Consider the following 27,807-nt stretch of genomic DNA (forward strand, 5'->3'; position numbering starts at 1 on the left):
TTTGGACAAATTCGGTCATCTTAGACAAGTTTATGGGTTTCTGAGCGGCTCTTTTAATACTTGCGAGGAGACACTAGTGAAAATCGTCTAAAGCTCTCTTTCTACTTGAGGAATTTGGGTACCAGTTAGGCCGGGTAGAGGGAAAGATCTCCTCAAGGACGTCTCTAGATTCTTCTTCTGGTCTATTGGCTGATGTGAGGAAGTATTTTTTGGCTTCTTTTCGGATACGTTCTTTCTTTTCAGAGGTGAAAAGGGTTAAAAGGAGCTGTTGGCAATCATCTTAGGTGGGCGGGTGAGTCCGGAGTACGACTCTATCAAGAGGTCAAAGCCTGGGGCTTTCCAGAGAAGGGAGGATTATGGGTTTTCGAATTATATAAGTCAGAAGTAGAAAAAAGGACATAAACTAAGAAGGGGGCTGAGCGCTCGTCACCTGGAGGGACTTGTGCCTCTCTCAGTGGTGGTAGAGGGGCTAGTTCTTCCTGCCACGGCCGCGACTGAGAGGCAATGGGTGGCGAGCCTACAGGGGACGTCGTCCAGTAGACACGGGATCACTTTAAGGGAGCAGGCTGGTTGTAAGGCGGCGGGACTGGGTGAGGGAGACTCTCCTCTTCTTCAGAGGAGGCAGTAAGGGGGAGCCGAACCGGCTGAGGGTCGAGGCGGAAACGCGGTCTGGCTTAGGAGGACCTTGCAGGTGGAATTATGAATGGCGCATGAGTGGAGCCATGGAGGGGGCTCCTCACTAAACTCAGCTATTGATCAATGTAGGGAAACTGATCAGGGTGGCGAGGAGTTTTAGTAACAACCTGCCACACAGCTTGAACAACTGTGAGGTTCAATGACCCTTCAGGGTGCCACTTGACTTTAAACTTTGGCCATTTTATTTCGCAGAGTGTCTGGAGCTTGCCTTTTTAAAGGCAGACTTTATAATCCTCTCAGAAACTGAGAGAAAAATTCTGCAGCATACATTGGAGAGGGCTTTAACTTTTACAAGGCTGGGAGGAAGTGTTTCTTTTTCTTTTTTTTTTTGAAGGCAATTTAATAAAATTTGAGCATCGATATTAAACTTAGCATGGACAGAGAAACTTATTTCTTGGGGGACTGGAGTATTGAAAGAACAGAATCAACATGACTAGAAAGAGCAGAAAAACTACAACAGCTACTACTACTTGCTACATTACTATAGCTTTAAGATTGAGGGAGGAGGATTAGAGCCAGCCTGAGATCTTCTGGGTCAGTTTGATCTAGGCATTCTTCTTCTTCTAGATCTGTACTTTAAATACTTTTGGTGTCTTTATGACTTAAAGGCAAATAGCTTAAATTTAGCTTTTTCTTTTAAGGGTTTAAGGAGTGAGAGGAGAGCCAAGTCCTGGAGACACTGAACTTGCTGTCGCACCAGAAAATGAGATGTGTGGGGTAGGGGGCAGGGATAAGGCAGAAAAGGACTACTCGGATCATTTTTAAGATGGGAGAGTAGCCACAGAGGAACACAGTAAGAATCTAAACGAAGTAAAGCAGTACGGGCATACGTTTCTTTACACGGTGTTCTAATTAAGGGCACAGGAAAAGTTACAGAATGACAAAAGAGGTGAGCAAGGAAATCTGCAGGGTGGCTGTTTTGAACTTACTACTGGTTTAGTTTAGAGGAGGTCTAATCACTTGGACGTGGGGTATGACAATCTAACTACTTACAACTTTCATGGTGCTAGAAATCTTAATGAGGCAAATGTTTTTCTCACTTGTTCTTGTAACAACACTTGACTTGCTTCTGGCAGAAAAGACAGGACTGTGGTGGCCAGCCTAAATGACTGATGAGAAATTTAACCTCCTGTGACAAAAAATCAGCACTAAAACTTTGAAGAAGTTATTACTTAGACGTCTTGGGCAATATCTACGACTTGACGTGCAAAACTTTGACAACTACTAACAAGAACAATAGACACTGAACAGAACAATAAACATAAACAATTGACTTTAGGGCATGTAAACAGTTATGGCAGTTTTTTCCTTTTTTTTTTTTTTTTTAAGACAGACAAGGGGAGGGGGTCCTGTGACGGGATCAGTCAGATGCCTGCCTGGCCGCTCCCCCTGAGGGGACTTGGGCTCCTCTTAGCATTGGCAGGCCGGTATAAACTTCCGGCTCAGATTGAGCTATGCCTGATGCTGCCTTAAGCCTTATGAAGTCACCACGGATCCGCAGGTGAGGGCCCATTTGAACCCTGTAGCTTTCGCCATGGAGCTTCAAACTGGAGGACAAGCGCAAGCCCTTGTCCTCCTTCATTCATTCATTATTCACACAGAGTTTATAACAGTTTTTTTTTCTTTCTTGGAGATTCTTCAAGAAACTTGAACAAGAGAAAGATGAGAGATGAGAGATAGAAAAAGAGAGAGAGAAAGAGACCGGTCTGCCAGAAACCAGGACTCAGTCCTCCAGCACCCTGGGATGTGGACTGAGTCAAGGGAGGGCCTCTGTCAGGGCCACTTCCCTCCTAGACAGAGACACAGAGGTGCCTAACAGAAAACCAGGGCTCTACCTTCTAGCATCCTAGAGAAACGGACAGAGTGAAAAGAGGGACGCCCTCGTCAGGGCCGCTTCCCTCTTACTAGAACTGAAGTCAAATCTGACCTACCTGACCTCGGGGTCAGAAGCTGAGGACTCAGAGGTGGAATTTTTGTGGGCACCCACATGGTAGTCGATCCGCTCTCCTCTGGAAGACGGTCAACTTTCGGGGACCTGAAAATTTTTTTTCAGGTGGCAACCCCCAGAAGCTGGCCATCCTTCCGGGGGAGCCCGGAGTGAGCCTGGATCTCACCTGGTGGCGTTTCTCGCTGCGGTCTCCAAATGTTGTGCTTGAGCGAGTTAGAGAAAATGCCTCAATTTGAGACAAATTGAGGTCTGTTTAGTTAGCCAGCAGCCAAGATATGGCTAACGCTTAAAGTTCTCTCGGCCCCGAAGAACGGGCTAGATTTTCTTTTATACTTTAGTTTAGAAAGGGGAAAGGGGTCTAGTTAAAACAATTTTACGGAAGTAAAGTAGGCAAAAAGTTAAAAGGATAAATTGTTACAGGAAAGTAAACAGTTCTAGGTCTAAGGGCTTTAAGACTATTACAAAGTGATAGACGCGGGGCTTTAGACATTATCAATCGGACGAATTCCTAGGAACTGCGGATATTGCTCGCCACAGTATCTTATCAGTTAATTGCATTCTTAGATGTGCTAAGAGTCAGCTTGCACAAGTTAAGTCCTTGAGGAAGGGGCTGCCAGTGAAAAAGCCAAGATAAAGTCTGTCTAGCTCTCTTAGCTAAAAGAAAGACAATTCAGGTAGAAACAAGGCTAAGTGATTCAAAGAAAAGGAAAGTCTAAGAACAAAGTTAATAAAAACAAGGTTAGGCATTACAGATGGTGTCATCTTTATATTCAGCACAGTGTTTCTCCTGAAACTTCAATGGAATGCTCCTACTTTGATAACTTGGGCCGTGCCAAATAAATTGAATTTCTCTTTCTTAACAACAGACATTTCAATACAGCCCCGTGTCGCCCTCTGCTCCTTCCTGCCTTCTTCCTCTCCTCTTCCTTCCCTTCCTTTTCAAGAGCAGGGTTTGCAAACATTTTCTTGAAGGCATCAGATAGTAAATATTTTAGAATTCGTGGGCCATACAGTCTTTTGTAGTGGTTACTCAACTCTGCCACCCATAGAATGAAAGCAGCTGATATAGGTTGAATATGTGTCCCCGCCCAAATCTCATGTTGCAATGTAATCCCCAGTGTTAGAGGTGGGGCTGGTGGCAAGAGATTGGATCATGGGGGTGGATTTCTCATGAATGATTTTGCATCATCCCTTTGGTCCTGTCCTTGCAATAGTGAGTGAGTTCTTGCAAGATCTGGTTGTTTACGAGTGTGTAGCACCTCCATCCTCACGCTCTTGCCCCCGCTTCCCCTTCTGCCATGATTGTAAGTTTCCTGAGGCCTCCACAGCTCACCAGATGTCAGCATCATGCTCCCTGTACAGCCTACAAAACTGAGCCAATTCAACCTCTTTTCTTTATACATTACCGAGTCTCAGGTATTTCTTTATAGCATGAGAGAACAGCCTAATCCAGCAGCCAGAGAGAGTATGTAGCAAATGGGCATGGCTGTGTTTCAATAAAACTTTATTGACAAAAACATGTGCAGGCAGGTCAGATTTGGCCCATGGGCCATAGTGTTCCAACACCTGCTCTGGAATATTCTCTTCAGCCTGGATGGACATCTCTACATTTTTTTTTTTTTTTTAGACAAAGTCTCACTGTCTCTCAGGCTGGATTGCAGTGGTGCAATCTTTGCATGCTGCAACCTCTGCCTCCTGAGTTCAAGCAATTCTCCTGCCTCAGCCTCCCAAGTAGCTGGGATTGCAGGCACCTGCCATCACAGTTGGCTAATTTTTGTATTTTTAAATAGAAATAGGGCTTTACCATGTTGGCCAGGCTGGTCTCAAATTCCTGACATCAGGTGATCCACCCAACTCAGCCTCACAAAATGCCGAGATTACAGGTGCCCACCACCACACCTGGCTAATTTTTGTATTTTTAGTAGAGATGTGATTTCACTGTGTTGCCCAGGCTGGTCTCGAACTCCTGATCTCAAGTGATCCACCTGCCTCGGCCTCCCAAAGTGCTGGGATTACAGGTGTGAGCCACTGCAGCTGCCCTCTAGATTTTTTTTTTTTGACCATTGCTTATTTGGTTTGAGTTTCATTTTCTCCCCCATTGTGGTAGCCATTTTCTGAATGCCTGTTAGTTTGCCCGTCTCCCTCCTCTGCAGTCCCTAGAGTCAGATGAACTCCGCTGCAGGTGAAATGGTGTAACACTCTCTAGTGCTGAATTTTGAGCAGGAGAAAGAGAGCAAGAGTGACCAGCACTCTTGGAAATTCTGGCCTCCTGGGAATTTGGTGTCTCCTCTGCAAAGGTTGCAAGCCTGTTAACCCACAGGCCAGAGAGAGACAGAGAAGCCAGAAGCATGATCTGTTAAGCTTGAGTTTAATATTTGATGCACAGAGATCACTGAGTTTTTTGATAAGAATTAGAGGGGAAGACACAGCCACAGAGAACAATTTCTATCCCCAGGTGAGGATTCAGGAGATAATTCTGCGAACAGAACTTCCTGAGAACTGAGATGGGGGAAATCGCTGGTATTAGAAGGGTGAAAAGGTCACTAATTAATGCTACGACTATGCTCTGAGAGGCAAAAAAAATGAGACTGCCAGGCATGAATAATGAGAAATCTTTGATGGAATTAGCCGTGCAGAACAGATACTAAATGCATCCTCATTCTTCGCACAGTCAAAAGTTTTTGCTTAAGCTGGATGGGAAAAAGAGAATCCCATTTCACTAAGTATAAAAGAGGGGATTTTAGAGAAGGTCTCAGAAGAAAGAGATGTGGGGGTTTAGTGGAACTCACCAGAGGCTGAACCCTCTCCAGCATAACACAGGGATTGGGAGGAGAGGGGTGGCATTAGGCCAGGTGCATGGCCCAGTGCTGCTCTCTCTGGACTTTCTGCTCTCTCTGGACTTGTTTGCTAGCTGAACTCATCCATTTGCATAATTTTCGGTGCCATTTCTCAGCTGATGAGTCCTGAACTTTTGTCTTGAGGCTAGACTTCTCCTTCAAACAGCAGTCTTATACACTCAACTTCTTTCTTCTTTTTTCCATTTGTCAACTCATGAACACCTCAGCCTTGTTACATCCAAAGCCAAACTCATGGCTTGGAGTGGTAGGTGATGGCTGTAATCCCAGTGCTATGGGAGGCCGAGGTGGGAGGATTACTTGAGGCCAGGATTTTGAAGCCAGCCTGGAAAACACAGTGAGACTCCCTATCTACAAAAGAAAAAAAAAAAAAATTAGCTAGGCATGGTGATGTGCATCTGTAGGATCTCTAAGCCTGCTACTTGGGAGGCTGAGGTAGGAGGATTGCTTGAGCCCAGGAGTTTGAGGCTGCAAAGGGCTATGATTGCACCAATGCACCCCAGCCTGGGTGACAGAGCAAGAGACCCTGTCTTAAAAGAAACCCAAAGCCAAACTCTTTTTCCTCCTCTTTCTCCATGGGCTCTGTCCATGCCATCTCTGTTCTGTAAATGGCACCACCCCCTGCTGAGCTGCTCAAGGTGGTCATAACTCATGTGTTGTGCTAACTCTGCTTTTGCCCTCTTCTCCAGTCAGCAAGTCCTGTGATTATAAACTTTATCCAACTTGTTCACTCTCTCTATCTTCACTGTCATTATCTTTGCCTAGGACAGTGCTATCCCAGCTGGGCTACAGCAGCAGCCTCCTAACTGGTCTTAACTGGTCCTCTGCACCTGCTCTCCATGCTCAGCAATCCATTTCCCATCTGGCTCCTTCAGTGATCTTAAGGTGTCCATTGAGTTTCATCCCTGCCTTTCCTGCCCATGGCACATAGAATAAAATCGAGACCCCGAGTCTTCTGCCTGTTCCTGCCACGTCTCCAGCCCTCTCCTATCTCCTTCCTTTGGCCTACTCTATTTCAGCCACCCTGGCCTCCTTCTGTCTTCTTGGACTTTCAAACCTTTTTCCACAACAGGGCATTTGCACTTGCTGGTTCAGCCTGGAATGATTTTCCTCTCCACCTCCCCAAATTAGACAATCCTTTAGGCCTCAGCTAAAATGGTGCCCAAATTAGACAATCCTTTAGGCCTCAGCTAAAATGGTGCTTCCACAGAGAGCTCTTTCCTGACCCCTTTATAAAGTGGACTTCCCTGCTCTTCTCCACCTTAACCTCTTATTACTTCTTGTTGTGGGAAGTCAGGGACCCCAAATGGAGAGACTGGCCTGAGCTGCAGCAGAGGAACATAAATTGTGAAGATTTCATGGACATTTATCAGTTCCCAAATAATACTTTTATAATTTCTTATGCCTGTCTTTAATCTCTTAATCCTGTCATATTCAGAAGCTGAGGATGTACATCACCTCAGGACCACTGTGATAATTGTGTTAACTGTACAAATTGATTGTAAAACATGTGTGTTTCAACAATATGAAATCAGTGCACCTTGAAAAAGAAGAGAATAAAAGTGATTTTTAGGGAACAAGGGAAGACAACCATAAGGTCTGACTGTCTGCAGGGTCGGGCAAAAAGAGCCATATGTTTCTTCTTGCAGAGAGCCTATAAATGGACGTGCAAGTAGGAGAGATACCACTGAATTCTTTTCCTACCAAGGAATATTAACATCCTGGGAAAGGAATGCATTCCTGGGAGGAGGTCTATAAGTGGCCGCTCTGGGAATGTCTGTGTTATGCAGTTGAGATAAGGACTGAGACACGCCCTAGTCTCCTGCAGTACCCAAAGGCTTACTAGGCTGGAGAAAAACTCTGCCCTGGTAAATTTGTGGTCAGACTGGTTCTCTGCTCTCAAACCCGGTTTTCTGTTGTTTAAGATGTTCATCAAGACAATATGTGCGCCAATGAACATAGACCCTTATCAGTGGTTCTGCTTTTGCCCTTTGCTTTGTGAACTTGGCTGGACCCTTATCAGTAGTTCTGCTTTTGCCCTTTGTCGTGTTCCCTCAGAAGCATGTGATCTTTGTTAGACCCTTAGTAGTAGTTCTGCTTTTTGCCCTTTGAAGCATGTGATCTTTGTACCTACTCCCTGTTCTTACACCCCTTCCCCTTTTGAAACCCTTAATAAAAACTTGCTGGTCTGAGACTCAGGGGGCATCATGGTCCTACTGATATGTAATAACACCCTCAGTGGCCCAGCTGTAAAATTCCTCTCTTTGTAGTGTCTCTCTTTATTTCTCAGCTGGCTGACCCTTATGGAAAATGGAAAGAACCTACATTGAAATATTGGGGACAGGGTCCACCAATAATTCTTTCATGGATTTACTTCTTTTTTGTTTGTCTCCCTCCATATCCTAGAAACTCCTGGAGGGCAGAGCCATGCCTGCCATCTCCATTACTGCATTACCACCACCCAACACAGTGCCTGGCACAAAAGAGTTGCTCAATAAATAAATCAGGATGAATGGATAAATACACTGATAGGCACCTTGAACTACAGATGAGCTTAAATACTTTGTGTTTTTCTTAGTCAAACATGTGCAATGAAGCATGTGATAAATGATATGACCAACCTGTGTCTTTCCTGATGTTCTTTGCAATCACTAAATGAAGTCAATTGTGCCTGTTTTGACAGTTCTGTTTTCAACCTAATGATCTGTTTCTTTTAACTTCTGGCTGTTGGCTTTGTTTGGGTTTGTTAGCCTGACAAAGTGGCAGATATTGGTATTTGCTCTTTTGTTTAAATGTCACGAACTTAAAAAATGCCTTTACTTTTGGTAAGAAACCCTAGTTAGGACAGTCTAGTGGTCAGGATGATTTGGGTTCTGGTGCAGTAACAACAATCCCCAAATCTCAATGGCTCCATACAGTGAGGTATTTGTTTGCTTGTTTTTGAGACAGGGTCTCACTCTGTCACCCAGAGTAGAGTGCAGTGGCGCAATCTCAGCTCACTGCAACCTCTGCCTCTCAGACTCAAGCGATTCTCCTGCCTTCTGAGTAGCTGGGATTACAAGCCCGTGCCACTACTGTCTGGCTAATTGTTGTACTTTAGTAGAGACAGGATTTCACCATGTGAGCCAGGCTGGTCTTGAACTCCTGACCTCAAATGATCCACCCACCTTGGCCTCCCAAAGTGCTGGGATGACAGGCATGAGCCACCGTGCCTGGCCACAGTGAGGCTTACTCTTGGTCACGTTGCGTGTCTGGGCTGTTAGGGCATTGAGGGGTGGTCTGTTCATTGTTTTCACTCAGGGATCCAGGCTGACAAAAGCCCCATCTCTGCATGTATCCTTGATCACACTTCAGGGGAAAGGGAACATGGTGGATCACAGAGCCTCTTAACACTTCCACCTGGAGGTGACTCAAGTTGCTCCTGCTCATGATTCATTGGATAAAACGGATCACAGAGTCATGGGCAACTTCTCTGTGCCTGGAAGGGGAACCAAAATATGAATAGCTACATTGATTTTCCCTAGCTGTTACACAGAAGGCCTCATTTAAACACAGTTACTTATTTGTGTTTTGAAGCTAATTGTAGTCCATCAACCTTCCCAGAAGATATGTGCACTTCCAAGATATTATTAAGCACAATTTTTTTTTTTTTTTGAGACAGAGTCTCACTGTCTTGCCCAGGCTGGAGTGCAGTGGCATGATCATGGATCACTGCAACATCTGCCTCCTGGGTTCAAGTGATTTTCATGCCTCAGCCTCCCAAAGTGCTGGGATTACAGAGCCACCACTGTGCCTGGCTAAGTTTTGTATTTTTAGTAGAGACAGGGTTTCACCATGTTGGCCTGGCTGGTCTGGAACTCCTGACCTCAGGTAATCCACCTGCCTCGGCCTCCCAACCTGCTGAGATGACAGGCGTGAGCCACTGTGCCTGGCCTTGAGTATGATTTTTGATTCGGAAGGTCAGAGTTAGGGTTTTAGTCTGAGGACAATGTGATGTGAAGGTGAAAAGCAGAGCTTGGCTGTGAGTTTGCTGGGATTCCTGTGCTGCTTCTACAGCTCTGGCTGTGTGACCGTCACCTTTGGCAAGTTCCTTTACCTTTCTATGTGTCGGTTTCCTCATCAATAAAATGGAAAAAATAATCATAATCATAATATCTATTGGTGTTGGCATAGCCCAGTGGTTGACACATAAGTACTCAAACATGGTTTTTTTTTTTTTTTTTGAGACGGAGTCTTGCTCAGTTGCCAGGCTGGAGTGCAGTGGTGCAATCTTGGCTCACTGCAGCCTCTGCCTCCTGTGTTCAAGCGATTCTTCTGCCTCAGCCTCCCGAGTAGCTGGGATTACAGACGCCTGCAACCACTGCCAGGTAATTTTTGTATTTTTAGGAGAGATGGGGTTTCACCATATTGGCTGGGATGCTCTCGAACTCTTGATCTGATGATCCACCCACTACAGCCTCCCAAAATGTTGGGATTACAGGCATGAAACACTGTGCCCGGCTCAAAAATACTATTATTAATTTTGGGGGGTAGTTACTATATTTTGTGAAAATCAGAGTTCAGTACCTTGTAACACTGGGTTGGGATCTATCCCTGAAGGAACAGGCTTCTAAAGAGGAAGGCATGGAGAGAGGGGCAAAATTTTTGTGGATGTTGTAATGACTTCAGGTATATTGACTTGGGGCTGAGTTCTAGCTGGGGCCACCAGGTAGCAAGGTGGACTTTGCTGAATTCTGTCACTTTCCTGGGCCTCAGACTCACTTGTTACAAATGGGGTTAAAGCAGCCCTCTTTCAGGGCTAAGATAGAGATGATTAAGTAAGAGGAAATGAAAGCAACTTCCATCAATGGTCAAAAGTATTCATTTAACTTCATTTTTTTTTTTTTTTTTTGAGACAGAGTCTCTTTCTGTTGCCCAGGTTGGAGTGCAGTGGCATGGCCCCAAGTCACTGCAACTTCTACCTCCTGGGTTCAAATGATTCTCCTGCCTCAGCCTCCTGAGTAGCTGGGACTACAGATGAATGCCACCATGCCTGGCTAATTTTTGTATTTTTAGTAGCGACACGGTTTTACCATGTTGGCCAGGATGGTCTCGATCTCTTGACCTTGTGATCCACCCTCCTTAGCCTCTCTAAGTCTTGGGATTACAGGCACGAGCCACCACATCTGGCCAATTTAACTTCTATATTACTTTCCTGTTGGTGGATTTACCAGTGCAAACTGAGCAGCTTAAAACACCACCCAGTTATCTGTTTTCATGAGCCAAGGGCCTGGGCAGGGTTTAACTGGGTCTTCTATTCAGGGTCACAATACTGCAACCAGAGTGTCAGCTGGAGCTGGGGTCTCATTGGATGCTCAGTGTCCTCTTCCAAGCTTATTCAGTGTGTGGACTGGATTCAATTTCTTGCAATTGTTGAATGAAGGCCCTCAGCTCCTAGAGCTGCCACGTCCAAAGACAGCTCCCAGCATGACCATTTGTGTCTCCTTGGAGGCTAAGGGTTGACTCCCTGAAACTTCACCTTTAAAAGGCTCACCTGATTAGGTCTGGCCCACCTAAGATCATCCTGCTTTGGATGAACTCAAAGTCAGGTGAGCAAATGTGCTTAACAAAGCAAGTGTGACCATAATCACATTTGCAAAATTCCTTCCCCTTGGCCAAATCACAAGCTCTGCACACACTCAAGAAGAGATGATACAAGGAGCAGATATAAGGGAGTGGGTCTCTTGGGGGCTGTCTTAGAATTCTGCCCATTACAATTTCCTTTCTCGAGGAACAGCAGGCCTGGGGAGAGATGATCAGGGATGAGCACAACCCACGGGCGGTGAGTGCATGGTGGTGGGGTAGGATGCAGAAGGCTGAGAAGCAAGTATGAAAAGGCTTCTCTGGGCCCGGTGCAGTGGCTCATACCTGTAATCCCAGCACTTTGGGAGGCCGACGTGGGTGGATCATGAGGTCAAGGTATCAAGACTATCCTAGCCATCCAACATAGTGAAACCAAATCTGTACTGAAAATACAAAAATTAGCTGGGCATGATGGCACATGTCTCTAACAACCCAGCTCCCCAAGTGAGCAATTCCTGTCACTTTTAAGGGCTCACAACTCTAAGGGGTTCCATGTGAGAGGGTCGTGATTGTGAGAGGGTTGTGATCGATCGACCAAGCAGGGGGTACTTGACTTGGGGCTGCATTCAGCAAACCCCATCTCTACTAAAAATACCAAAATTCAGCAAAGTCTCAGGATAAAAAATCAATGTGCAAAAATCACAACCATTCTTATACACCAATAACAGACAAACAGAGAGCCAAATCATGAGTGAACTCCCATTCACAATTGCTTCAAAGTATAAAATACCTAAGAATCCAACTTACAAGGGACGTGAAGGACCTCTTCAAGGAGAACTACATACCACTGCTCAACGAAATAAAAGAGGATACAAACAAAAGGAAGAACATTCCATGCTTATGGGTAGGAAGAATCAATATCGTGAAAATGACCATACTGCCCAAGGTAATTTGTAGATTCAATGCCACACCCATCAAGTTACTAATGACTTTCTTCACAGAATTGGAAAAATCTACTTTAACGTCCATATGGAACCGAAAAAGAGCCCGCATTACCAAGTCAATACTAAGCCAAAAGAACAAAGCTGGAGGCATGACGCTAGCTGACTTCAAACTATACTGCAAGGCTACAGTAACCAAAACAGCATTGTACTGGTAGAAAAACAGAGATATAGACCAATGGAACGGAACAGAGCCCTCAGAAATAATGCCACACATCTACAACTATCTGATCTTTGACAAACCTGACAAAAACAAGAAATGGGGAAAGGATTCCCTATTTAATAAATGGTGCTGGGAAAACTGGCTTAGCCTTATGGAGAAAGCTGAAACTGGATCCCTTCCTTACACCTTATACAAAAATTAATTCAGAATGGATTAAAGACTTAAATATTAGACCTAAAACCATAAAAACTAGAAGAAAACCTAGGCAATACCATTCAGGACATAGGCATGGGCAAGGACTTCATGTCTAAAACACCAAAAGCAATGGCAACAAAAGCCAAAATTGAGAAATGGGATCTAATTAAACTCAAGAGCTTCTGCACAGCAACAGAAACTACCATCAGAGTGAACAGGCAACCTACAGAATGGGAGAAAATTTTTGCAATCTACTCATCTGACAAAGGGACCTATGACTTTCTTATAACCAAGAGAATATGGCAGAGGTGAGGGGATGTAGTGATTATGTTAGATAGGATGTTAAGTTTTCTTGCTAGGAGGCTGGCTGTCTTGCCGGCTTTGAAGATGCGAGCTGCCATGTCATGAGTGGCCTATGTGGCAAGAAGCTGAGGGCAGCAAGAAACTGGGGCCCTGAGTCCCGCAGCCTGCAAGGAACTGAATGGTGCCAACAAACAGATGAACCGGGAAGCAGATCAATCACCAGTCAAGCCTCCAGATGAGAACAGAGCCCTGGCTGACACTATGGCTACAGCCTTGCACTGAACCCAGCTGAGTCACGCCTGGATTCCTGACCCACAGAAACCGTGTAGTGATAACTATGTGCTGTCTCAATTCACAAAGTTTGCAGTAATATTGTTGTACAGCAATAGATAACTAATATAAAAACTTTCTTAAATCGTGTACATTACTGAGGGAAATGTAGAACTTGGATTTAAGCTCTGATTTTAGAGTTGTGGTCTCAGTCTCCCCAGGGAGACCTGTCCTGGGAGACAGTTATGCCAGGCTGTGATGCTGTGATGACTGTTCTCTTCCTACCCAGAAGCTTTCAATAGGCATGTCAAGCATGTGACCCCAGCTACATATACCAAATGTATTTCTGACAAATGCCAGGACATCGTGAGCTTTCTTGTTTTACTGAGAGCTCCATAGAGGAAGGACCATCTCTGTCTTCTTTTTTTTTTTTTAAGAGTCTCACTCTGTCACCAAGGCTGGAGTGCAATTGTGCGATCTCAGCTCATTGCAGTCTCTGCTTCCTGGGCTCAAGGGATTCTCAAGCCTCAGCCTCCTGAGTAGCTGGGATTAAAGGCGTGCATCACCACACCCAGCTAATTTCGTATTTTTGGTAGAGACGGGGTTTTGTTATGTTGGCCAGGCAGATCTTGAACTCCTGGTCTCAAGTGATTTGCCTACCTTGGTCTCAAAGTGCTGGGATTACAGGCAAGAGCCACTGCTCCTGGCCTGTCTTTTTTATGCTATGTCCACGTGCAACAACCCAGTGGTCAGCACACAAAGGGGTCCAAATGTGAAAGGAAAGGGCAAACACAGGGGAAACATAGGGGTGTTCAGAAATAGTTCCCCGGTCACTGCCTGTTTCAATATGTACAGTCCTGGGCCCCACCCACAAGATTCTGACTTGGCAGGTCAGAGTTGGAGATGGGGAACTACCTGGTTAAGAGGGATCCCAGTGCATCTTGAGGCAGCTGGTTGTTACACTGCATTGTAAAAATTACCCCCCAAAGATGTGAAAGGAAACAGAAAGGCATAGGCAGGCTAGAAAAGAACACAAGTAAAACATGAACAAGTTCATTCCAGAAGGAGATTCTCAACCACAGCTGCATGTCAGAATCAGCTGGGGAGATTTTTAAAACCCCAGTACCCAGGCTCTGCAGAAACAGTATTTTTTGTTTGTGTGTGTGTGTGGTTTTTTGTTTTTTTTTTTTTTGAGACGGAATCTTGTTCTGTCACCCAGGCTGGAGTGCAGTGGTGCGATCTCAGCTCACTGCAACCTCTGCCTCTCGGGTTCAACCCATTTTCCTACCTCAGCCTCCTGAGTAGCTGGGATTACAGGCATGCACCACCACGCCTGGCTAATTTTTGTATTTTTCATAGAAATAGGGTTTCACCATGTTGTCCAGGCAGGTCTGGAATTCCCAGCCTCAGGTGATCCACCCACCTTGGTCTCCCAAAATGCTGGGATTACAGGCATGAGCCATTGCTCCTAGCAGTATTTTTTTAATGGGGTAAAATTCACATAACATACAAGTCCCTGTATGAAGCCATACACTTCAGTATCATTAAATACATTCACAATGTTTAACAATCATGATCTCTGTCTAGTTCTAAAACATTTTCATTAACACCCCCGCCCCCCCCAAAAAATAACCCTGTATCCTCAAGCACTCTCCATCCCCTCCCCTTTCCCCCAGCTCCTGTCAACCACTTACCTGCTTTCTGCGTCTATAGATTTGCCTATTCTGGACCTTTCACATAAATGGAATCATGTAATATATATAATAACTAAAAGGTAGCAACAACCAAGATGGCCATTTGGTTGATGAATGAAGAAACAAAATGTGCTGTATCCATACAATGGAAGTACTGTTGCCTACTACATGTGGATGGACCTTGGAAACATCATGCTGAGTGAGAGGGAGCCTTGGTATTGTCTCATCTCCCCAGGAGATTCCAACGTGCAGCCAAGGTTGAGACCCACTGACAAGCAATGGATACGGTTGGGTGCAGATGAAATAAGGCAGCCAGGGGCAGGAGGGCTGTCTCATTGAAGATGACTATTTGTGGATGCCTAGCAGGGGTGGGGATGAGGTGTAGTAACAGCAACCCCAATCTCAACACAGCGTGACCGATGTTATCTTCAGCCAGCTGATACGCCTCATGGGGTTTGGACGCAGGACACCTCTGCCTCCCAGGTTCAAGCGATAACTCCTGCCTCTGCCTCCCAAGTAGCTGGGGTGACAGGCATGTACCACCACGCCTGGCTAATTTTTGTATTTTTAGAAGAAACGAGTTCTCGTCATGTTGCCCAGGTTGGTCTCGAACTTCTGGCCTCAAATGATCCACCCACCTCAGCCTCCCAAAGTACTGGGATTACAGGCATGAGCCACAGTGCCCAGCCTCCAAATTGTACTTAAAGTTTGACCTTCCACCTCCAGAAAATCCAAACCTTTGCCCAACTCACAGTGGGATACCCCGGAATTAATTGGAGAGAAATGTGCTTTTAAAAACAACTCCGGGCCAGGCGCAGTGGCTCACGCCTATAATGCTAGCACTTTGGGAGGCCGAGACGGACAGATCACGGGGTTAGGAGATCAAGACCATCCTGGCTAACACGGTGAAACCCCGTCTCTACTAAAAATACAAAAAATTAGCCGGGCGTGGTGGCACATGCCTGTAAGCCCAGCTACTCGGAAGGCTGAGGCAGGAGAATCGCTTGAACCAGGGAGTCAGGGGTTGCAGTGAGCCGAGATCGTGCCACTGCACTCCAGCCTGGTGACAGAGAGAGATTCTGTCTCAGAATAAATAAATAAATAAAACCCTCCGATATGAACACCAAACTAGAATCACTCCATTGACTTCCCTCTTTCAATCTGGGGGAGTGATGGTGATGGTGCATGAGTGTCTATTTGCATTGAGTCTTAATGGAAAATAAGGTTGTGTTACTCAAAGGAAAAGCAAATCACAGCCCAGACTGGAGCTGTGGATTAATAACATGGCTGAGTGTTGGTACAGGCTTTCCACAGCAATATTAAAACTGAAAAAATCAGCAGTGAAGCTCCCAGCCACATTTCTGCCAAATGATTTGGGGGAAAACAAGAGAGGCACTCCTCAACTTTTCCTTCGCTGACAAAGTGGGTCTGGCTGGAAATGCCAAATGTGCTTGTTGCTGGGATCTTTCCAATGAAAACAAGCTGGGAGTCAACCTCCTGCAACCGCAGGCCAGAAATGGGTTTAGACCAAACTATTAAAGTAACACTGGTGCACATCTAAACAGATTTAACTCCCTCACAGCAATCCAGATTAATTTAATATGCTTTCTGAATGGAATTCTGCATTTCTCATTAAAGCAAATGAACGTCCATCCCTCTGTGATAAATTAGGGCAAAGAAAATTCATATGTTTAGGGCACAGGGAAGGAGGAGTTGTTGGCTGTTAAAAAGAAAAAAAAGTACTACAAATGGCCTTTGAAAGTTTGGACATCTTCATCATAAACACAAACATTCCTCTTCACAAAGGGACCTCAAGTAACCTTAAGCTGGAGGGCCCACTTGAGTATGTTTTTCTTCTCATTCTTTCTTACCTTCCCTCCAGCCCACCCAACCCACATTCAGTGACCAAGTCACGTGGGTTTTACCTCCTAAATCTTTCTCAGATCCGTTCACTGCTCAGCCACTCTCCTGACACCACCATAAAGCAAGCCACCATCACCTCCAGCTGTTTGCAAATGCCTCCTGACTGGCCTCTGTCTTCCCCTGGCCCTGTGACAATCTGCACTCCTCACAGGGACAAAAGCAATCACTTCAGAAGGTGCATCCAAACTGATCAGTCACTTTCAATGGCTCCCACTGCTCTGTGGGTTAACAATGATAAAAGCTCAGCCGGGCGCGGGGGCTCACGCCTGTAATCCCAGCACTTTGGGAGGCCGAGGCGGGTGGACCACGACGTTAGGAGATCCAGACCATTCTCGCTAGCACGGTGAAACCCCGTCTCTACCAAAAATATAAAAAAATTAGCCAGGCGTGGTGGCGGGTGCCTGTAGTCCCAGCTACTCGGGAGGCTGAGGCAGGAGAATGGCGTGAACCCAGGAGGCGGAGGTTGCAGTGAGCCGAGATCGCGCCACTGTACTCCAGCCCAGGCGACAGAGTGAGACTCCATCTCAAAACAAACAAACAAACAATAAACGATGATAAAAGCTCACCTTTACTGAGCACACACTATCTCAGTCCATCCCTACATCAGCCCTTGATTTCACCAGTGGGGAAGCTGGGACACAGAGTAGTTACGTGGGATGCCCAAGGTGGGACCACTCGTGTGAAGTTTCCACACCCTAATGTGAGACTCTCCACGACCTAGCCCCTCTCTTTCTCCAGCCTCATTTCCTGATTCTCTCGCTTGCCCTGCAGGCTTCAGCCACACAAACTTCTTGAAAGTCCCTTAAATCTGGCTGAGCACAGTGGCTCACGCCTGTAATCCCCGCACTTTGGGATGTTGAGGCGGGTTGATTACGTGAGATCAGGAGTTCGAGACCAGCCTGGTCAACATGGTGAAACCTCATCTCTACTAAATATCCAAAAATTAGCCAGGTGTGGGGGAGGGCGCCTGTAATCCCAGCTACTCGGGAGACTGAGGCAGGAAAATTGCTTGAAGTCAGGAGGCAGAGGTTGCAGTGAGCCAAGATCACACCACTCCACTCCAGCCTGGGCGTCAAGAGCGAAATTCTGTCTCAAAAAAAAAAAAGTCTCTTAAATCTGCTCTATGCCCATCAACCTCAGGGACTTCACTATGTTGTTCCTCACCCTGAAATGCTGTCCCTTATTTCTCCACCTAGCGAACTCATCCCACCCCCTAGGCCTCTCCTGAAGTGTCATCTCTTCAAGGAAGATTTTACTTTTTTAATGTAACTATTAAAATATAATTCAGGTACCATATGATGTGCCCATTTAAAGTGAAGAAATCAATGGTTTCAGTGCATTCACAGACCTTGGCAACAACCATCATCAATTTTAAAACATTTTCATCACCCCAAGAAGAAACCCTGTATCCATTAGCAGGTACCTGCCACTTCCTCTTCCCACTAAGCCCTGACAATCTACTTTTTTAAGATAGAGTCTCTGTCACAGGCTGGAGTGCAGTGGCACAATCTCGGCTGACAGCAACCTCCACCTCACGGGTTCAAGCAATTCTCCTGCCTCCTGAGTAGCTGGGATTACAGGCATGTGCCACCACGCCCATCTAATTTTGTATTTTTAGTAGAGACAGGGTTTCTGTCTTCATAGATTTGCGTGTTCTGGACATTTCATATAAATGAAATCTTATAATATGTGACGTTTTGTGACTGGTTTCTTCCACTTAGCATAATATTCTCATGATTCATCCATGTTGTAGCACGTGTTAGTACTTCATTCCTTTTGATGACTGAATAATATTCCATTGCATGGTCAAACCATGTTCTATTTCTCCACTCATCAGTAGACAAGCACTTGTGTTGTTTTCACTTTGGCGCTATTATGAATAATGCTGCTATGAGCATTTGTGTGCAAGTTTCTGCACGGACATATATTTTCATTTCTTTCATAAACTGGAGTGGAAGTGCTGGGTCATAGAACTCTGCATTTAAGCTTTTGAAGAAGTGCCAGACTGTGTAAGAAAGAAAGCCTTTCCTCACCCTGTGAGACTGAGCTCCCTCTCTGCATTTATACATTCTCTTTATGCCCTTTGCTACTCTTTCAGAGCAATTCACGCTAACCTGGGTCACCCTCAACTTAAGGCTCACAACTCCCCTAGACCCTCAGGGTCTACACTAAATGTGATGAAATATGATGCCAGCCACATATTTTGCATTTTGTAGTAACCACATTTTAAAAGGTAAAACAAAAGAAGTGAAGGTAATTGGAATAATATCACAGATTTAAGGAAATCTATCCAAAATACCAGGTCTACATGTATAAAATATTTTAACATTAACAAAATACTTTGTTGTCTTTTTATATTAACGCTTCACAATCTAATGTGTATTTGACACTTCTCACACATCTCAGTATGATGGTAGCACGCCATATGGGGGACCTTCCCATCATGCCAATGATAGGCCCTCCTCCTCCTGGGATGACGCCAGTGGGACCTGCTCCTGGAATGAGGCCGCCAATGGGAGGCCACATGCCCATGATGCCTGGGTGCCCAATGAAGAGACCTCCTGCCCGTCTCATGATGGTGCCCAGTCAGCCCAGAATGACTCGACCAGACAGATAAGGATAGAGGGGAGGCCTCATTACATCAGTGTTGTTTTTTTGTTGTTATTGTTTATGTGTTTTTTTTGTTTTGTTTTTGAGACAGAGTCTTCCTCTGTTGCCCAGGCTGGAGGGCAGTGGCATGATCTCAGCTCACTGAAACCTCCACTTCCTGGGTTCAAGTGATTCCCCTGCCTCAGCCTCCTGAGTAGCTGGGACTACAGGCGTGTGCACCATGCCTGGCTAATTTTTTTTTATTTTAGTAGAGACAGGGTTTCACCATGTTAGCCGGGATGGTCTCAATCTCCTGACCTCGTGACCCGCTTGCCTCAGCCTCCCAAAGTGCTGGGATTACAGGCCTGAGCCACTGGGCCGGCCTGTATGAGTTTTATATTTACCTGCTCCCTTCACCAGGAGATCATGCCGCTGTGATGCTGGCTTTTCTTAACAGCATAATGAAGACTTGCCCCCTTAACCTATCAAAGACAATAGTTTTGGAGGGGAGAAGTGGGACCAAATAAGATGCAGTTTTCATTTGTATTGGGAAATGTGAAAATAAAATTGTCAACTCTTTTAGTTAAAAACAAAAAAGAAAAGGAAACAAGATGTGGGGCTGCCATATGCAATACCGTGGATTACAAGGATCTTCTACTCTGGAGGCAAATATTATCTTTGCTGAAGCCAGACCAACCTGACACAAAGACCTTTTGTTTTTTTAATGTGACTGTGTTTTATTTTACAATGTGTAATTCACTTTAGAAGGGCAAAGTACCTGTCTGGGGAAGACTATTTGATTTCCTGCATTTATTTAGAATGTTGGCTGATGTTATTATGAAGGGAAACAGCTGTAACAAGTGAGTGCCCCCCACATAGACACAGCTCATGAGTTCACAGGGCAAAGGAATTTAACAGCAGCCTCCTAATAGCTGGCCGCCTTTGTGGTATGGAAATAATTATCAGCATGTAAAAGACTATATATATATTCAACAATTCTGACCCCCTGCAAAATTCAAATCTACAACTGATTTGCTTCCTGGACTCCTGAAAACAACTTAGTCAAAACTGTTCAGAAATGAAATCAGCCAATCGTTACCCCTTGGGGACACAGGACAAAGCAAGTCAGCCATGACCAATGTGGAGTCGGCCGTACACAATTACATGCAGACCTGCAGGACATCAAGTCCCTGCTATGGTCCCTCCCCAGTCAGGCCCCCATTGCCTCGGCTGCAGCCAGAAGCATTCAGGCACAAGTGCATTCAACAAATACTTATTTAATTGTATTGGTGGTTAGAGGGTTGCGGTTGATGAAGGTACATTAATGGATCCATGTCCTCCCTGTATCCAAGACTCTGCCATTTGTCTCTGGAGTTCCTCCCACTGAAGAATCGGAGTATATTTCTCCAGCCCCTAATGTTGGGTTTAGTCATGTGTCTAGCTTTGGTCACTGGAATTTTAATCTGCATGACCAAAAACTTGGAAAGCGTGCATTCATTTGTGCTCGCTCACTCTTGCTATCACCATGAGAACAAGCCCAGGCCAGACTGCTGCTTCCATCAGAAGATAAGAGACACCAACAGCAAAGTCAAGCTTCCCAGACATGCTCATGTCAGATTAACCAATCCTCAGCTGACCCATAGATCCATGAAAATAAACGACTGTTGTATTAAGCCACTGAGATTTGGAGTGATTTGTTATGCAACATTTTTTGACAACAACTAACAGATAAAACGGTCACCGTCCTTTATCTCTGTAGAATTTAACCAATTTTTAATAGCTAGATGGAGATCTCCTAGTTGCCTTTATTTCTAATGGATAAGACCGTAGGGCTAGTTTGGCCTGACACTACCAGTTACCTACCCAGAAATTCAGAAATACTTTCTTTTCCAAACCGCCCCAACCAACTTTTGTTTCTGTTTTTTGTTTGTTTTTGGGGTCTCCCTCTTTGCCTTGGCTAGAATACAAGTGGTACAGTCAGAGCTCACTGTAACCTCAAAATCCTGGGCTCAAGTGATCTTCCCCTTCAGCCTCCTATGTAGCTAAGACTACAGACATGTGCCAGCATGCCTGGTTAATTTTTTTATTCTTTGCAAGACAGTGTCTCACTATATTGCCCAAGTTGGTTTCAAGCTCCTGACCTCAAGCAGTCCTCCTGCCTCATCCTCCCAAAGTGCTAGGATTATAGGCATGAGCCACCACACCCAGCCTCTTCTTCTTTTTAAATAGAAACCCTATTTTATTCTGACAGTGGGTTGCTTTCTTTTTTTTTTTTTTAAGAAAATGTTGGCCCAGCCCCAGGGAATAAATTGTGACTGGTCTAAACAGGGTTGGCAAACTATAGACCATGGGCTAAATTTGGCCCTCTGACTGTATAAATTAAGTTTTATTGGAATAAAACCAGGTCCATTGATTTATGCATTGTCTACATATGCTTTTAGGCTACAATGGCACCACTGCGTCACTGCAACAGAGGTTATCTAGACCAAAAGCCTAAAATATTACCGTTTGCCTCTTTATGGAAAAAGTTTGCCATTCCCTAGTCTAAGGTTTAGATTCTGAGCTTATCATTTTAGCCTACCCCCCCTTACGAGTGACTGGCTCAAAACAAGTCTGTGATTCCATTCTGACTGTTCTACTGAGGGAATTCCCCCTTCTTCTCATGCAGAGCTGATGAGGGTAAGTTGTGTTAATAGGACATATGCTCAGGTTTTCTGAAAAATACTTTTTTCTAGAAATGCATAGGAATATGCTGGTGCCTGAATGTACCATCTGGGGGCCTGCAGATTGACTCATCCTGCCTCCAGAGCTAGTGCTCACACTTACTACTGAGAGGCCTGAGGAAACGCCTGCCTACCCACCACCAGAACCTGCACACATCACCTGGAGAACTAGAGATCAGACTGCCACACACACCACCCAGGAGCCCAGTGGTGCCACTGCCAGCAACCAAAGAAGCCACCTGGAGGCCCAGGGATTGGCCCATACAGACAGGCTATCATCAGTGCCCGCACACACTGCCCATGGTCCCTAGTATTGACACACCTGTTCCACCACCACTACCACTGATGCTGAAAGACAAGACTTTCTGGCATGCCCATCCTCAGCAAAGCCTCACTACAGCCTCCAATAACAACTGCAGTCTGGCCAGGCATGGTGGCTCACGCCTGTAATCCCAGCACTTTGAGAGGCCGACGCAGGTAGATCATGAGGTTAGGAGTTCAAGACCAGCCTGGCCAACATGGTGAAACTCCGTCTCTACTAAAAACAAAAATTAGCTGGGCATGGTTGCACTTGCCTATAGTCCCAGCTACTCAGGAGGCTGAGGCAGGAGAATTGCTTGAACCCAGGAGGCAGAGGTTGCAGTGAGCTGAGATTGTGTCACTGCACTCCAGCCTGTTGACAGAGCTAGACTCCATCTCAACAACCACACACACACACACAAAAACCCCCAAAAAAACCCACTGCAGTCTAAGCCACTGAATGACTCATAGACACCACTCATGCCAATTACATCTGAAGGAATCATATGCAGAATATACCACTGTACCCACCCAGAATCAAAGCTAAAGTGTGATATCCAATGAACATTGTAGACACAGCTATAAGAAAAGGTCTTTCCCATATAAAAGCCAATCCATAAAATTGGAAGAAATGACTGTTATGTCAGAGGCACAGATAGTCACATAAGGAAGGAAGAAATATGAAAAAGGAAACATGACATCTCCAAAGAAACACAATAATTCTCCAGCAACAGATTCCAATGAAAAGAAAATCTATGAAATGCCTGAAAAAAATTCAGAATAATGTTATTAAAGAAACTCAGGGAGATACAAGAGAACACAGATAATGAATACAAAAAAATCAGGAAATCAATTCATGATCTGAATGAGAAATTCAACAGAGAGAGACAGCATAACAAAGAACTGAACACAAATCGTGGAAGAGAAGAAATCGTTGAAAGAAATACAGAAGATAATTGACAGTTTTAACAATAGACTAGATCAAGCAAAACAAAGAATTTCTGAACCTGAAGACTAGTCTTTTAAAATAATCCAGTCAGACAAAAAGAAAAAAGAATGAAACAAGGCTACATGACATATGGGACACATAGGTGACCAAAAACTGAAATTCTGGGAGTTCTGGATGGAAGTGAGATGGGTAAAGGCATAGAAAACCTATTTAATGAAATAATAACTGAAAACTTCCTGAAAGCTTCCAAATACAGGAAGCTCAAAGATTACCAAATTGATGCAACTCAAAAAGGTCTTCTGCAAGGCACATTATGGTAAAATTGTCAAAAGACAAAGAGGAAATGCGAAAAATAGCAAGAGAAAAGCATCAAGTCACTTATAAGAGAATCTCTATCAGGCTAACAGGGGATTTCTCAGCAGAAACCTTACAGGCTAGGAGAAAAGGGGATGTATACTACAAGTAAAAAAAAAAAAAAAAAAAAAGCCAAAAATACTATACCCAGCAAAGCTATCCTTCACACATGAAGGAGCCTGGCACAGTGGCTCACATCTGCAATTCCAGAGACTCAGAAGGCTGAGGCAGGAGGTTCATTTGAGCCCAGGAGTTCAAGGCTGCAGTGAGCTATGATCATGCCACTGTACTCCAGCCTGGGTGAGAGAGTGAGACTCCATTGCTAAAAAAAAATAATAATAATAAAAGAGAAAAAAGTATTTCCCAGATAAGCAAAAGACTGTTTGTTTGTGTCTTGTTTGTTGTGGTCCTACAAGAAATGCTTAAGGGAGTCCTACATTGGGAAGCAAAAGAACAATATCTACCATCATGAAAATACATGAAAGTATAAAACTCACTGGTAGCGCAGACACACAAAGAAGAAAGGATTCAAACATCACCTCTAAAGAAAACCACCAAACTGCAACCATAAATAATGAGAGAAAAAAGGAACAATGGTGTATTAGTCTGTTTTCACACTGCTGATAAAGACATACCTGACTGAGACTGGGCAATTTACAAAAGAAAGAGGTTTAATGGACTTACACTTCCACATAACTGAGGAAGCCTTACAATCACGTCGGAAGGCAGGAAAAAGCATGTCATGTCACACATGGATGGCAGCAGGCAAAGAGAGAACTTCTGCAGAGAAACTACCCTTTTTAAAACCATCAGACCTTGTGAGACGTATTCACTATCATGAAAACAGCGTGGGAAAGACCTGCCCCCATGACTCAATTACTTCCCACCAAGTCCCTCCCACAATATGTGGGAATTCAAGATGAGATTTGGGTGGGGACACAACCAAACCATAGCATTCTGCCCCTGTCCCTTCCCAAATCTCATATCCTCACATTTCAAAACCAATCATGCCTTACCAACAGTCCCCCAAAGTCTTCACTAAGTTCAGCATTAACTCAAAAATCCACAGTCCAAAGTCTCATGTGAGACAAGGCAAATCCCTTCTGTCTATGAGCATGTAAAATAAAAAACAAGTTAGTTACTTCCTAGATACAATGGGGGTATAGGCATTAGGTAAACACAGTCATTCCAAATGGCAGAAAATTGCCAAAACAAAGGGGCTACAGGCCCCATGCAAGCCCAAAATCCAGTGGGGCAGTCAAATCTCAAAGCTCCAAAATGATCTCTTTTGACTCCATGTCTCACATGCAGGTCATGCTGATGTAAGAGGTGGGCTCCCATGGCCTTGGGAGAAAAAAGGCCACAGCTCCACTCCTGTGGCTTTGTAGGGTATAAACCCCCTCCTGGCTCCTTTCATGGGCTGGCATTGAGTCTCTGCAGCTTTTCCAGGCACACAGTGCAAGCTGTCAGTGAATCCACTATTCCGGGGTCTGGAGGATGGTGGCCCTCTTCTCACAGCTCCACTAGGTGGCGCTGCAGTAGGGACTCTGGGGGGGGCTCTGCCCCCACATTTCCCTTCCGCCCTCCCCTAGTAGAGGTTCTCCATGAGTGCTCTACCCCTGCAGCAATCTCCTGCCTGGACATCTAGGCATTTCCATACATCTTCTGAAATCTAGGCAGCAGTTCCCAAATCTCATTTTTGACTTCTGTGCACCTATAGGCTCAACACTATGTGGAAGCTGCTAAGGCTTGGGGCTTGCACCCCCTGAAGCCACAGCCCACGTTGCACCTTGGCTCCTTTTAGCTGCAACTGGAGTGGCTAGGACTCAGGGACCCTCGGCTCCTCACAGCAGAGGGGCCCTGGGTCCAGCCCACAAAACCATCTTTTCTTCCTAGGCCTCTGGGCCTTTGATGGGAGGGGCTGCCATGAAGACCTGTGACATGCCCTGGAGACATTTTCGCCATTGTCTTGGGGATTCACATTTGACTCCTCGTTACTTAAACTTCTGCAGCCAGATCGAATTTTTCTTGAGAAAATGGGATTTTCTTTTCTATTGCATTGTCAGGCTGTGAATTTTCCAAACTTTCATGCTCTGCTTCCCTTATAAAACTGAGGGCCTTTAACAGCACCCAAGTCATCTCTTGAATGCTTTGCTGCTTAGAAATTTCTTCTGCCAGATACCCTAAATCATCTCTCTCAAGTTCAAAATTCCACAAATCTCTACAGCAGGGGCAAAAGGCCACCAGTCTCTTTACTAAAACATAACAGGAGTCACCATTGTGCCAGTTCCCAACAAGTTCCTCATTTCCATCTGAGACAACCTAATCCTAGACTTTATTGTCAATATAACCATCAGCATGTTGGGCAAGTCTCTAGGAAATCTCTTCCAAAATTTTCCCACATTTTCCTGTCTCCTTCTGAGCCCTCCAAACTGTTCCAACCTCTGCCTGTTTCCCAGTTCCAAAGTCACTTCCACATATTCAGGTATCTTTTAGCAACACCCCACTTCTGGTACTAATTTACTGTATTGGTCCATTTTCACACAGCTGATAAAGACACATTCAAGACTGGGAAATTTACAAAAGAAAGGTTTAATGGACTTACAGTTCTACATTGCTGGGGAGGCTTCAAAATCGTTGCAGAAGTCAAGGAGAGGCAAGTCACATCTTACAGGGATGGCAACAGGCAAAGAGAGAGCTAGAGCAGGGAAACTCCTCCTTCTAAAACCATCAGATCTCCTGAGACTTACTCACTATCAAAAGAATAGCATGGGAAATACCTGCCTCCATGATTCAACTACTTCCCACTGGGTCCCTCCCACAACACATGGGAATTCAAGATGAGATCTGAGTGGGGACACAGCCAAACCATATCAAAAGGATATACAAAATAACCAGAAAACAATGAACAAAATGACAGGAATAAGTCCTCACCTATCAATAATAACTTCGAATATGGTTTAAATTACCTACCTAAAAGATAGAGACAGGGCTAATGGATAAAAAATGACCCAACATCGTCTACAAGAAACTCACTTCACTTGTAAAGACACACACAGACTGAAAGTGAAGGGACTGAAAAAGATATACCACACAAACAGAAATCAAAAGTAATCAGGAGTAGCTAAACTTACATCAGATAAAACAGACTTTAAGCAAAAAACTGTAAAAAGGAGAAAGAAGGTCATTATATGGTAATAAAGAGATCAATTCACAACAAAGTATAACAATTCTAAATATGCATGCAACCAACACAAGCGCATCCAGAACACATAGCAAATATTATTAAATCTACAGGGAGAGATAGAGTCCAATACAATGATAGTTGAGAACTTCAATATCCTACTCTCAGCATTGGATAGTTCATCTAGACATAAAATCAACAAAGAAACATTAGATTTAAGCTGCACTTTAGACCAAATGGACCTAACAGATATTTTCAGAATATTTCATCCAGCAGCAGCAGAATATGCAATCATCTCATCAACACATGGAACATTCTCCAGGGTAGACCATATGTTAGGACACAGAAAAAGGCTCAACAAAATTTTAAAAATTAAAATCATATCAAGTATCTTCTCAGACCATAATGGAATAAAACTTGAAATCAATAAGAAGAAGAAATTTGGAAACTGTACAAATACATGGACATTAAACATGCTATTGAATGATCATTGGGTCAATGAAGAAATTAAGATGGACATCAAAAATGTTTTTTAAACAGAAAATGGAAACACATCTTGCAAAACCTATGGGATACAGCAAAAGCAGTACTAGGAAGAAAGTTTATAGCAATAAATGCCTACACCAAAAAAAGTAGAAAGATTTCAGATTAACAACCTAATGATGCACCTCAAGGAACTCAAAAAGCAAGAACAAACCAAACACAAAATTGGTAGAAAGAAAAAATAATAAATAACATAGCAGAACCAAATGCAACAGAGATAAAAAAGAAATGCAAAGAATCAACAAGATAAAAGTTGGTTTTTTGAAAAGTTAAGCAAAATTGATAAACCACTAGTGAGGCTAACCAAACAAAAAAAAAAAAAAAAAAAGGAGATCCAAATAAATACAATCAGAAATGAAAAAGGAGACATTACAACTGTTACCAAAGAAACAAAAAGGATCATTAGAGGCTACTATGAAGAACCATATGCTAACAAATTGGAAAACCTAGAGGAAAGGGATAAATTCCCAGACATACACAGCCTACCAAGATTGAACTAGGAAGAAACAGAAAACCTGAACTGACCCAAAATGAATAGCAGGTTTGAATCAGTAA

General features: G+C 44.3%; 1 long non-coding RNA gene across 1 annotated transcript in view; it reads left to right on the top strand.

Annotated features, from left to right (window-relative positions):
• Positions 1-8,680: 8,680 nt before the first annotated feature.
• LOC129050680 (uncharacterized) overlaps positions 8,681-27,807 on the top strand; it is a 35,108-nt gene continuing 15,981 nt past the window's right edge. Inside the window, exon 1 of the long non-coding RNA XR_008514390.1 lies at positions 8,681-9,866. This is a non-coding gene — a long non-coding RNA (uncharacterized LOC129050680). The remainder of the gene's footprint in view (positions 9,867-27,807) is intronic.

This window comes from Pongo abelii, chromosome 18 (assembly GCF_028885655.2).
Source record: "Pongo abelii isolate AG06213 chromosome 18, NHGRI_mPonAbe1-v2.0_pri, whole genome shotgun sequence".
Lineage (NCBI taxonomy): Eukaryota > Metazoa > Chordata > Mammalia > Primates > Hominidae > Pongo > Pongo abelii.